This window comes from Cavia porcellus, unplaced genomic scaffold (assembly GCF_034190915.1).
Source record: "Cavia porcellus strain 051 isolate PalLab524CR breed Dunkin Hartley unplaced genomic scaffold, mCavPor4.1 scaffold_15, whole genome shotgun sequence".
NCBI classification, from domain to species: domain Eukaryota; kingdom Metazoa; phylum Chordata; class Mammalia; order Rodentia; family Caviidae; genus Cavia; species Cavia porcellus.
Genome location: NW_026947498.1, coordinates 46,350,855 through 46,364,595, shown reverse-complemented (window position 1 = coordinate 46,364,595; position 13,741 = coordinate 46,350,855). Strand labels below are relative to the sequence as shown.

The following is a 13,741-nucleotide window of genomic DNA, read 5'->3' as shown; positions in this document are numbered from 1 at the left end:
TTTCTTCAGTCTTCTTTTCTCATCCCTGATGGACATAATACCTGCTTACCTTAGCTGCTACTAAATAATCATTCATTCACTTATTGATGTTCAGATTTTATCTCATTTATCCTTTTTGAAAAAGTTCTCATAAACTTGAAAACAATGCAATAGATAATATAATGTTTCCAAATCCAGTATTTTCATATATTATTAAATATTCTTCTTCAGAAATTTAACTTTTATAGGCTGTCTAATTAGACATAGAATATGTGCCCGAATATTTAATTCATTTAATTTTCCACAGTATGTGGTGGATACTTGGTTGTTTCATCTCCTGTATTATAAACAGCACTGTGATGAGAACCTTATCTGTGACAACAGTTTATATTCCTACTTATATTTCCCAACTGAATACTTCCTTCCTCAAACCACAGAAAGGAATTGAAATTCCCCATATATCATGTTTTTCCTTTATCTTTTTCCTGTCTATACAGCATGGAAATTAAAAAAAAATTTTTTTTTAAGAATTTAAAAAAGAAACCAATAGAAATGATACAGAATTTTAAAACAAGATGATAGGAATTAACAATGGGTATTATATTGCGTACTGTTCTTTGTGTGTGTATATAAATATATATATTTTCCCCTCTCCTTTTCGTCCCTCCTTTCCCCATCCCAGTTGTTCTTTCCTTTTGAGCAATTTCTTTCCCTTTCACAGTATCTACTGTATTCTTTGGATCTTATTTACTCTTTCAGTTTCTTATACTATGGAGACATTATGACGTTTACACATGTGAGTCTGATTTATTTCACTTATGAGTATGGTCTCTAGTTGCATCCATTTATCTTTCTTTAGATCTGAGTAGTTCTCCATTGTATAAAAACACCACATCTTTTTTATTCATTCTGCAGTTGATGGGCAATTGCGTTGTTTCCAAGATTTAGCTATTACAAATTGTGCTGCTATAAACATGGGTTCACATATAATTGCTGTGGTATGATGTTTTCAACTCTTCTGGAATAATACCCAGAAGGGCAATAGCTGAGTTGAATGAGACCTCCAATCATAGTTTTTTGAAGAATCTTTACACTGATTTGTACAGTGGTTGTACTAGTCTCTACTCAAACCAATAGTGGAGAAGGGTTCCTTTTTTTGCCACATACTTGCCAGCTTTAGTATTGATTTTTCAAATGATAGTCATTCTTTCTGGGGTCAGATGGAATCTCAGGGTTGTTTTAATTTGCATTTCTCAAATAACCAAGTATGCAAAACATTTTTTTCATGTATTTACTTGTCATTTATATTTTTTCATCTGAGAAGTGTGTATTCATCTCAGAAGCCCATTTTTCGATTGGGTATTTGAATTTGGGGGACTTGATTTTTTTAATTATTTAAATGCTCTAGATAGAAGTCCTTTGTTTGAGGGATAGTTGGTTAAAATTTTTTTCCCAATTTGTGGGTTTTCTTTTCAATTTGTTGGTAATTTCTTTTGAGGTACAAAAAGTTTTTAATAAGATGAGATACCAGTTGTTGATTCTTTGAACTATTTCTTGTACAGTTTGGTTTTTGTTCATGAACTCTTTTGTCTACCCCTATGTCTTCAAGATTTCTACCTACTTTCTCTTCCAGTAGATTTAGTGTTTCTGTTTTAATATTTGTTTATTTTTCTTTATATCAGGGATCAAATTCACAACCTCATGCTTGCCAGGCAGGCCCTGTGCTGCTAAGCTATATCCCTGGTCCCTGTTTTAATATTTAGATCTTTGATCCATTTTGACCTTAGTTTAGTGTATGATGATACACATGGGTTTAATTTCAGTCTTTGGCATATAGAAGGCCAGTTTTTTCAGCACCATTTCTCTTAAAGAAGCTTTTTTTTTTTTTTTTTTTTGTGAACATGTTTGGCCCTTTCATCAAAGATAAAGTGGCTGAGTGTGTTTCTAGCTCTTTCTGCATCTTCTAATTTGTTTCACTGATCCTCAGGTCTGCTTTTTTGCCAGCACCAGTGCTGACTTTATCACTGTACCTTTGTAGCATAATTTCAAGTAAGGGGTTGCTCAGGATTGCCTTTGCTATTTTAAATCTCTTCTGGTTTCAGACGAATTTTAGGAATTTATGTCTGTGAAGTATGTTAATAGTATTTTGATCAGAACTGAATTAAATCTGTGTAAGTTTTGGGAATATGGCCATTTTCACAATGTTGGTTCTTTTTATCCATGAACAAGGAATATCTCTTTATTTCTGAGATCCTCTTCAATTTTTTTCAGAGTACTGTAATTTTCAATGTACAGATCTTTTACTTGCTTTGTTACATTGATTCCTAAGTATTTCATTTCTTTTTAGATGTTATTATGAGGGGTGTGGTTTTCCTGATTTCTCTCACAGTGAGTTTGTTTTTTGTGTACAGGAATGCTATTGATTTTTGAATACTGACTTTGTATCCAGCTATGCTACTGGATCTGGCTGTTAAATCTAGAAACCTTTTGGTAGCATTTTTGGGTTTTTCTATGTAGAACGTCATATCATCTGTGAATAATGATAAAGTCACTTCTTTTCCTATTCATATTCCTTTTATTTCTCTTGTCTAATTTTTCTGGCTAATTAATGTTTCTAGGACTATATTGAATAGCAGTAGCAATAATGGACATCTTTGTCTTGCTCCTGATTTTACTTTGAAAGCTTTCAGTTTCAACCTAATGTTGGCTGATGGTCTGTCATAGATGGCTTTTACCAGATTGATGTAAAGACTACCTACACTGATTTTCTAAGGGCTTTTAGCATGAATGAGTGTTGGACTTTGTCAAAAGTTTTTCTGCATCTATTGAGATGGTCATGTGATTTTTTTTCTTTGGCTCTGTTTATATGGTGAATTACATCTACTGATTTGTACATGCTGAACCATCCTTGCACTCCTGGGATGAATCCTACTTGGTCATGGGATTGATGATTTGCTGTACTCTCCTAGCATTTATTGAGTATCTTTGCATGTTCATTATGAAGATTGGCCTGTAATTCTTATTTTTGATTGTGTTTTTCTCTGGCTTTGGTATCAGGGTAATTAATACCTGCCTCTAGGAATTCCCTTTCAATTAGAGTTTGAGGAGTATTGGTATTAACTCTCTAAGTTTCTTGTAGAATTCAGCTGTGAATCCACCAGGACCTGAGCTTTTCTCTGTTGGTAAGTTTTTAATTACATTTTGAATCTTGTTAACTGATACTGCATTATTCAGAATTTTTATATCTTCTTGATCCAGCTTTGGCAATTCATGTTTCTAGGAATTTGCCCATTTTTTCCAATTTTCCATCCTATGAGAGTAAAGATTTTCAAAGTATGTATTGGTGATCTTCTGAATTTACACATGATCTATACTGATCTCATCCTTTTCATTCCTTACTGCATGAATTTGAATGTTTCTTTCTTTTTTTGGATATGGCTGCCTAGAGGTTTATCAATTTTATTTATTCTTTCAAAGAACCAACTCTTCAATTTGTTAATTCTGTATATTGCTTTCATAGTCTCAATTGCGTTAATTTCTGTTCCATTTTTATAATTTCCTTCCGTCTTTCTGAGCTATAAGCTTGACTTGCACTTCTTTTTGTAAGTAGCCTGAGGTGTAGTATTAGGCTCTTTATTGTGCTTGTTCCATTGGAAACTCTTTCTTAATCCTTGAAAATTAGCTTACCTCTGAGATATCTTCACAAAGTCCCTATGGTAGAATTAGCATTCCCCTCAGATACTCTTTTAAAATTTTTTTATCATATTAGCACATGTGTGTAGTATATAATGATTATATTTCTTGTATGGAATTAGTACATGTACAAACACCTTCCAATCTTTTTTTATTCATTCCCTATCCCCCCTCTCCCTCTTCCTTCCCCTTGTATTCTACCTTCCCTTTGGGAACAATTTATTTCCCTTCTTCCTATTATTTTTTATTTTGCTTTTTGTTTATAATTTAGCATTCTTTTTTTTGTCTTTTTTGAGACAGGGTCTCGCTATGCAGTTCAGGCTGGACTTGAACTCAAGGAGATGCTTTGCCTCAGCCTCCAAATTAAGTGAGTGCTTGAATTACAGACTCACACCAGCACAAGGACTGTGAGAGCTTGTTTGGAGGTTCTAGCAAGGGAGCTCCTATACCTTTGACAGAGAAAATTCTTTTTCAGAGTATACAGCTTCAAAAAGGGGGCATATGGAGCCACAAGGGAGGAAGGGACAGCTATCTGGTCAGCCAGATTAGGCAAATCAACAGTGGTGATCAATGGAGTGACAGATGTCACAGTCAGATTGCCCTCACATTGTTACTGATTTCTGTGCATTGGCTGTATATCCTGCTGTATTACTGAATTTTATTATTAACAAGAGTTTTTTTGGGCATTTTTTGGGTTATCTATGTAGAGGATCATGTCATCTACAAATAATGATAAGATGACTTCTTCCTTTTATCTAACACTCTTTTATTTTCTTCTCTTTCCTAATTGCTCTTGGTAACGTTTCCACTGCTACTGGTATGTTGAACAGGAACAGTGACAGTGGACATCCTTGTCTTGCTCCTTATTTTAAACAGAAAGCTTTCAGTTTTTCCCCATTTAATATATTGTAGTAGGTCTCTCCTAGATGGCTTTTATCAGGTTGAGATAAGGTTCTTTTCTTTTCTTTTTTGAGATAGAGATTTACTATGCAGTTCAGGCTTGAACTCATTTTGTGGGCCATGTTGGTCTCAAACTCTAACCCTCTAACTCACAGCAATCCTCCTACTTCAGCCTCCCAAGTGTTAGGATTATAGGTATGTGCCACTACACCCAGTGAGATAAGGTTCTTTTATAACTATTTCCTTCAGTGTTTTTATCATGAAAGGATGCTGATCTTTGTCAAAGGCTTTTTCTACATCTGTTGAGATGATTCTGTGATTTTTATTGTTTCCTCTCTAAATGACTATGTTTATTGATTTACCTATGTTGAATCATTCCTGCATCCCTAGGATGAAGCCTATTTAGTCATGATATATGATCTTTTTGATGACTTGCTGCATTGTATTTCCCAGTATTTGGTCAAGGATTTTTGCATCTATATTCATTAAAGAGATTGGTCTATGGTTTTTTTTTGTTTGAGTGCCCATTTGGTTTGGCAGTCAGGTTAAAGTTAGCTTTCAGGCATGATTTTAGGAGTACTGCTTATTTTTCAATTTCATTAAAAAGCTTGGGAAGTATTGGTGTTAGAACTTTCCTAAAGTTTTGTAAAGTTTAGCAGTGAACCTATCTGGATGTGGATTTTTCTTAGTGGTATCTTATTTATAACTGCTTCAATTTCATTATCTGTTATTGGATTGTTCATGATTTTAAAATCATCTTGGTTTCATTCTGGTAATTCAGTGTATCTAGAAATCTATTCATTTCTTCTGAATTCTCTAATTTATTGGTGTACAGGTTTGCAAAGCAGTTGTTGATAATGTTTTCTATTTTGGCAGTGTTTGTTGTGATTTTATCTTTTCATTTCTAACTGCACTGATCTGGGTATTTTTTCTATTTATTCTAATTAGATTGGCTAAGTGTCCTTTTCTTTGATTTTTCAAAGAACTGACTCTTCAATTCATTAATCCTCTGTATTTTTTGGGGGGGTCTCAATTTCACTCATTTCCACTCTCGCCTTCATAGTTTCTTTGTACTAGTTTTGAGTTTGGATTGTTTTTGTTTTTTGGGGACCTTGAGATCCATCATCAGGTTAATTATTTGGACTCCTTTTTTTGTGTGATGTAGGGATTCAGTCATAAAGTTCCGTCAGAGGATGGCTTTCATTGCTTTCTGTAAGTTCTGGTTCAAATGTTCCTAAAGTACTTTGTATACTGAAAATTATTTATAATATTTTTTAGTATTTTATACACTGAAATTCTTTTCATTTGTCAAAGGAGGAGATGAATATCAACTATATGTGTCAGAATTTAAAACAAGGCCTAAAGAGCCAGGGATATAGCTCAGTGGCACAGCGTCTGTCTGCTAAGCACAAGGTCCTCAGTTCAATTCCTGGTACCAATAAATAAATAGACATAAAGAGAAGTACTAATCATTATATGACATGTAACAGATGCTTTACAAATGTTTATTTCTTTCTCTTCCTCTATAAAGTATAAATGCCTCACACTAAATGTATATGCCTGGGAGGTAATGAATTAGACTTTCAGTTATGAGAAGATAAATGTAATATACCCAAGATGCTCAACGGTAAATAAAGTAAAATAGCTTTGAGGTTTTGTGTTGCTCAGGGGCTTTGAGGGTACATTTTTTTGGTGTAATATGCAACCTCTCTATTCTAGTCAGTTTCTTAGATAAAGAGGAAAAAGAAAAGATATTATACGGCCATTTGGAATCTCTGGGTGAGAATCCTCCACCTCAAAATCTTTTCATCTGTAAGCTCCAGTTGCACTAGGTTGGCCTCCCCAAGAGGAGACGTCAAGGTATTCCAAGTGACTTGTTACCTAAAGGGTAAGAAGATAGTCTGAGAAGGACACCAAAAATTTATGGGGAGACTTTGGATATTCTGAAAGGTACATTTTTATGTTTTAGGATTCATAATCTCCCCAGTCCTAAAAGAAACAGAAGTCAGTATATGGACAAGGGTTACTGCAATAGAATCAACAGGCAGGAGAGCTGTGTTGTGGTCCCTGCTCTGGGCATAACCACAGGCATATCAGTTATAGGATAGGGGATTTTGGCCAGAATCATCAAAATTCAAAGAAAATAGAAAGGTTAAATCATTGGCTCAACATTATCATTAAAACAAAAACCACAGTTGAAAGAAATTTGTAAAGTAACATAGTCTGAAAACTGTTAAAAGAATTAGATTTTCAAAGCCAGGCATGGTGGCACATAACTGTAATCCTAGCACTCAGAAGACTGAGGCAAGAGGATTGCCGTGAATTAGACGCCAGCCTCAGTTACATATATAGTGAATTCAAAGTCTTAGTAAGACCTTTTCTCAAAAAAAAAAAAAAAAAAAAATCACAACTTTTCAAGTGCTTAGGTTTAGGGCCGGGAGTGTGGCATTTAAAGCTAATTTGGGACTAAATGAAAATAATTTCTGTCTCTGCTCTTTTCCACAAAGACCTGGAAAATATTCTTGGCTCTGTTTCAACTTTAAATGAGAAAAGAATCTTTAAGGGCCACTGATTTGTAATGGAAAACTCGAATAAATTAACTATTCATACTTTAAGATTTTTATATTTCTTTTTGTGCTTTCTTCAGAACACAGATAGCTGCAGGGTGTGGTGGTACACACCTGTAATCCCAGCATTTGGGAGGCTAAGGCAGGAGTATCCTTGTGAGTTCGAGACCAGCCTGGGCTACAAAGTGAGCTCAGGCCAGCCTGACCTACATAGCAAGACCTTTTCTCAAAAAGATAAAACAAAACAAAACAAGAAAACTCCACACGCATAGCTAAGAAAAACCATGATGTATGTCTGCTTATTTAGACCTCATCAGCAGACTTTATTTTAGTAAAGAATAAAAGGAGATGTCCAGTAGCTTCTTTGATTATAGAATTTAATGGACAAGAAACTAGAGAACACCTTTACGCTTAATATAGAATATGAATGTCAATTACTGTAGTTCAATAAGCATAGAGAGAAAGAAGTCAGAATACCTGAATTTTCAGTCTTTTTCCAAAGTTTACTAGCTAAAAATATTTAAGCTTTTTGAATTCTGAATTCTTCATCTACAAAATGGAATAATTACTTGTCTACTGAAATTATCAAACAATGCACACATGAACTTATTATTATAAGCAACCATCTGATAAATAAACTTGAAGTCTTCATTGATGTCTACTGTTAAATTTCTGAGTCTATACTTAAAATTCTAACAGAGATCCAACAACAGAAAAACTGCTAAGTTCTTCCCCAAGTATGCACTCTGATCAATCTACTGCTTCAGTTGTATTTAATACTTGGCCTTATGGGAATGGATGATGTTATGGCCTGTGTCTAGATAACCCCCCACCAAAGCCTAATGCAGTCATAGGTGAATCTTTTTCAGAGCTGACTGAATCTGAGTATGCGATTGATTCATGGTACAATGCTAGTACTAAGGGTGCTAGAATTAAAGGTGGGTGATTACTAAATCAACCCACTGATTGGTATGGCACCACCCTAACCCTAGTAGTCAAGATACAATATGAATGACAGAAAGAGGATTATTTTGTCCTTTGCTTGCTTTCACTGCTTTCTGCTTGCCATTTACAAGTTCTGTGCTGTGATACCCATTTTCCAAGTCACACTGGCTTAGAGCCAGCAGATTATGGGCTGAAAGCTCTACAAACTGTGAGCTAAATAAACCTTTAATATTTCCCCCTTTAACTTTGGGTGTTGAGAATTTTGTCTAAGCAACAAGAAAAGTAACTAAGACAGAATCTGGTACAAGGGGTGGGGTAATTGCTGTGACATTACCTGACCATCTGGCTCAAGAGCCTTTGGAAATGGCTTGTAAGAAGGGAAAGAGTTAGGGAAGGTTCAGAGAGCTGCAAAAGTAGCTGGAACTAGCTGCAACTAGTAGTAGCTGGAACTAGTAGTACTAGCTGCAAAAGTAGAGCTGGAACACTAAACTTTATTGGGTGGAACAGCCTTGTCAGAGCTCAGAAGATGAGATGGTTGATAGAAATCTTGCTGACAAAGACCAGGCTCAGGAGGTTTCTGTTAGGAAGAAGGACTGCACTGGTTGTTGGACTTCTGATGATGTGTGTTATGCATTAGCAGAAAGTTTGCCTGCACTGTGCATGTCCAGACACTTTGCCTGAGACTCAGATTAAAGGTGGTAGACTAATTAATCTGGCAGAAAAAATTTCAAGGCAGTCTAATATTAGGGCTGTGTCACAGCTACTGTTGCAGGATTTTAGCTGTATTTATGTTGAGAATCAATAGCAAATAGCCAAAAAGAGTGATTTAAACATTTTGAATTTGGCAGAAAGGAAGCTCCAGTAAAGCTGTGGACTACAAAATAGAGCAAAGGAGATCTTGATTGCTGAGAAGGAATATAAGACTAGAAAAGATAGCTTGAGGTTATCACAAGGAACAAGACTCTATCCTTTGCAGTCTAAAAATTGCAAAAATGAAAGACTTCTTTGAGAAGCGACTCCTGGAGTGCCACGTTCCAGAATGGCAGTGGTTTAGAGAAGTTATTCCTTGGGACTGAGTTCACAGGCATTGGATCCTAGCCAAGAGAGAAGGAAGCTGGCTACTGCTCCAGCTGGCAGCAGACCTTGGCATCATCCGTGTGATGCTAGTTTTGGATTTAACACCCAAAGTTAAAGGGGAAAATATTAAAGGTTTTAGGAGCATACAGAGTGCAAGAGGTGTAGGGTCATGAATGATTCCAGCCAGATCTGAAAAGAAGGCCTGGTAGGCCAGGCAGTGTGCCCATGAAAGGACGGTGTGCAAAACTGAGTATGAAACTGGAGGAGCACCAGAAGTTTAGAGAAGCCAGGAATGTAGATTGTCTGAGGGAAACTAAGAGAAGGGAGCAAAGACAACCCAAGAGAAAAGTTATGGAAACTACACCGAACTGTAGTGCCACAGGAGTAGAGCCACTCAAGCCTTTTAGTGCTCACATTTTGCCACAAATTGCCTCGGATGCTGTACATGAAACTATAGGACTTAATGTTTGCCCTCCTTGATTTTAGAATTGCTTTGTTCTTCTTTTCTATTTCCCTTTTTGTACCTTTTGGAATGGTAATGTTTATCTTGTGCCATTCTATGTTGGAACTTTTTCATTTGTACAAGGACATAAGAGTTTGCCTTAAATCTCAGAGGAGACTTTGGACTTGGACTTTTCAGCAATCTGAAACAGGACTTTGGCAACTCTTGGAGATGAACTAAATGCTTTTTTCATACAGGGATGTACATGAGTCTTTGTGGGCTGAGGGGCAAAATGTTGTGTATGTCTAGCTTGTGTCTAGATGTCCCCCTGAAGATTAATGCTGTCACAGGTAGGGCTTTTTCAGAAACTAGAATGTGTGATTGATTCATGATGCAAAGCTAGGATTAAGGGAGGATGACAACTAAATCAGTCCACTAATTGGTTTGGCACCACCCTAACCCCAGTAGCCTAGATACAATATAAGGGACAGAAAGAGGTTTGTTTTATCCCTTGTTGCTTTTGCAGTCCTTCTGCTTGCCATAAACTGTTTCTCTTCAGCAATGCTGTCTACCAGACCACCCTATCATGGAGACAGACAATTATGGACTAACAACTCTACAAGCTATGAGCTAAATAAACCTTTCCCCTTTTAACTTTGGGTGTCAGGCATTTTGTATCACCAACAAGAAAAGTAACTACATACATGAGATGACTACCATTCTGGCTTCTAAAAGTCATATTTAATTTTTTTCCCCTCTGTGACTTTGATCTTCTTAGAATCCTTTGGAATATGGACCAGATTCACAGCCCCATTTTTCATTTTTTCTTCCAAAATCTGAAATAAAAAGTATCATGGAGGAAATATTTTGATGTCTTTACTGAAAATGAGAGAAAAAGATAAAGCCAACTGCTAAATTAGGTTATCTGATTTTCAATTTGTCATTTTTAGCCATCAGATAGGTTTATTGCAACTGGCTGAGTTTAGTGTCTTCAAATGTCAGTAACCAAGGTAACAAAAGGAAACAATTTTTTATTTTTATTTTCAGAAACCAAATAAAATCCCAACAGGATTTTTTGCCCTAATCTGGCCATGAGAGCACAACCTGGTCATCTGTAACAGAGCACTGTTAACATCTATTTATAGTCAGTATTTTCATAGATTAATCACATTTACCATAAGTTGGTTACTATTTAAGAACCTAAAACCAACTGTGCTGAGAATCCCATACTCTTACTACAACTCTTTCTATTCCCTTTTGAGGGAACTAAGATTCAGCTTAATGGTGCAATGCATTTAGAGGGGAAAGTAAAAGAGAAAGGTAAATGAAAGCAGACAAGCGCCCTAAAATCACCAAAATAAGGAATGTTAAACACATTCAAAACTTAAAACCTTGAATCACTCCCAGTTCTGTCCCTTGGCAACAAATGTCCTACTTAGCACAGGATTGCTCTGCATTACAAAGTCTTTGTGGTATCTTCTTGTCAAAACAAACAATTCATGCCTAAAATTTCTTAACAAGTCAAGTTTAAATGACATAGTAAAGCATGATATACCTAAAAATTATGGTCAAATAAAAAGAGAAATGTAGTAGATACCCAGTTTTTGGTATTTAAGGGTCTGAAGGGAGTACTGAGAAGAGGCAAGGGTCAGGATATCTATGAAAACTTTTCAAATTCAGTGAGATTAAATGGAGATTTAATTTGAGAATCTAACATTACTTACCTATCTTGTGCATAAAAGCACATGTCTACACATATAAACACACACACACACACACACAGAGACACTGAAGTTTATGTTGGTATAAGTAAGTGATGTCCTGAAATTGACATTAATTTCTTTGTCTTTGGTATCTCTTATAGGAGTATAAGACTATACTGAATATGCCTCTCCTAGGCCCTTTCCTACAGTTGTTTTTTAAAAAATTTTACTTGGGGTTAAAATTCTTTCAGATGAAATAAGCTAACATACATGAAGCACTTCCAAGAGTGCCTGGTACGTGGAAAGACATGTAGAAGAATTATTTCAGTTGATTCTCCACAAACTTTTTCTAAGCTTCTAGCCAGCGTTTCACAGATGAATCATCTATAGCATGAGGCAGCTTCGACTCAGAGCCAACCAGCTCTGCTCATGAAGCACTGCATGATTCAGTCACCTAATAAATTCCTTTGAGCTCCAGCTGTTGTACCTAGGGACACAGACGTCAACAAAAGGGCCTCTGAGCTCACAGAGTGTGAACAATACAACCATTAATAGATACTATTATCTCCATTGTACTTCTGAAGGCTCAAGGCCACAGAGCTAACATGTTGGAAGTAAGATTTAAGTCTACTTCCAACTATACAATCTCTAACTGCTTCTATTAAGACAGTCCTGTCATTCCAGGATGTTAGCAAAGTGGTTCCACAGAATAACCATGCATTTAAATATAGTTTCTGCACCTATGTAATGCAATATGAACAAAACATTTTTCTTAAGTAGCCCAACAGCTCCAAGGCCAAATAAAGGTTTGTGAATTTATGTTATTCATATTAAAAAAAAATAATTCCAGGTACCCAAAATTGAACAAATGGGACACCAGCCTGGATAATAAACTAGCTAAAATAAAATTGCCCAGCACAATACCTGACTGACCTAGTAGGTGTTTCCCAAATGTTCAATGAACACACTAAAGTTAAGCCAGAATTTGCCTTTACAATGCCTTTCTCTAAGAACTGAGTAGACACACACCATCATGATTTAGTGGATTCTGGAGAAAGAATGCCCCAATTATGACCTGATTTTGCCTCTTTAATAGTGACTTTAATAAATTTAATATTTTCAAGCTTTGATTTCCTCTCCTGTAAAACAGGAGAAAACAGCAGTTTTTGTGAGGATGTAGAACAGGCTTATCTATGATGTATACTGCACAAATATCAGTTATATCATCATAATTATTATTTTCTTTAAATGAGTAGTTTTGATTGGCTACCTAGATTTTAAATGATGAAGATTTAAAGGCAATTTCTTCTGAGGATCTTCCAAGTCACTTTATGCAAACAAAATATTCTCTTGTTATATGCATTCCATAATTCAAATATGAAAATAAATAGGTATAGGAAGACTAAAATTACGCCTTAACAGCTCGCAATTATGTAGAAGAAACAATTTTTGATGTACAAAATTAATGAAGAATGATTTTAAAAATCAAATTTATGAGCTAGGTGTGGTGATACCTAGGACTCAAGGTATCTTAGGACTCAAGAGGCTGAGACAGCAATATTGTTGCAAGTTCAAGACCAGCCTGGACTACATAGTAAGTCAAGGCCAGTATGAAGTACACACAGTGAAACTCTGTCTCAAGAAACAACAACAATAACAAAACCCTAAGTAGTTAGCTGGGGGTGGGGGGCTGGGGAGTGACTAGGACAGGCCTCTATTTACATTTGGCCATTTCCTGGAACTAAAGTAAATAACTGCAAATTCTCTGCAATCTTTCTCTTGCATGGACACATTCTTAACAAGAGCCACCAGGACTTCAACTAGTTTAAACCCAAGAAAAACTGACCTAGGTCACAACATAAGAAAAACAAACCACAGTCTACTTCTCATCACCAACCGCATGGTATTTGTATCCATAGACACAAAACAACAGAGAATCACAAAATTCTAAAGCGGGAAGTCCCAGGATCTCAGAGATCATCAAAATCTCAGGCCCCAACTCTGCTATCCATTAGAAGTAGGAAACTGGGTAGAGATCAATAGAAAGAACCCCTGGTCCTTATTCCATCATAAATAAGCTTGTGGGCCCAAAGTAGCCCAACATTTTGATTTTTTAAAATATTTTTTATTTTAAAAAAAGATTAAGATAAAAGAGGACATAACAACACAGGTCAGAACAGAACAATTTAAGCAACATAGTGTTTCACCACAAGACAGCCCGACATAACAGTAGCTACCATAGTGTCTCTTTCTTTGAGTATATCTTCATACACTATAGTATCAAACATAAAAAGACAGTGTAAAACCATTCAAAAGAACATTCTCATTTTTTAACTGACACCCAGAACCTGGCTAATTAAAAGCAGAGCTGGGGATCAGAGGTTAGGCTTCCTGACACTGTCAAAGGCCACTATTTTATGGCTATCTCAGTCACA

At 35.9% G+C, this 13,741-nt stretch overlaps 2 protein-coding genes and 1 long non-coding RNA gene across 8 annotated transcripts in view; 1 reads left to right on the top strand and 2 right to left on the bottom strand.

Moving 5' to 3' along the window:
• Positions 1-13,741, bottom strand: part of Cmss1 (cms1 ribosomal small subunit homolog) — a 341,586-nt gene that overhangs the window by 215,525 nt on the left and 112,320 nt on the right. The window lies entirely within an intron of this gene.
• Filip1l (filamin A interacting protein 1 like) overlaps positions 1-13,741 on the top strand; it is a 243,707-nt gene that overhangs the window by 145,942 nt on the left and 84,024 nt on the right. The gene's annotated exons all lie outside the window — the stretch shown is intronic.
• Positions 1,767-13,741, bottom strand: part of LOC134470478 (uncharacterized) — a 56,133-nt gene continuing 44,158 nt past the window's right edge. Inside the window, exon 5 of the long non-coding RNA XR_010039403.1 lies at positions 1,767-10,439. This is a non-coding gene — a long non-coding RNA (uncharacterized LOC134470478). The remainder of the gene's footprint in view (positions 10,440-13,741) is intronic.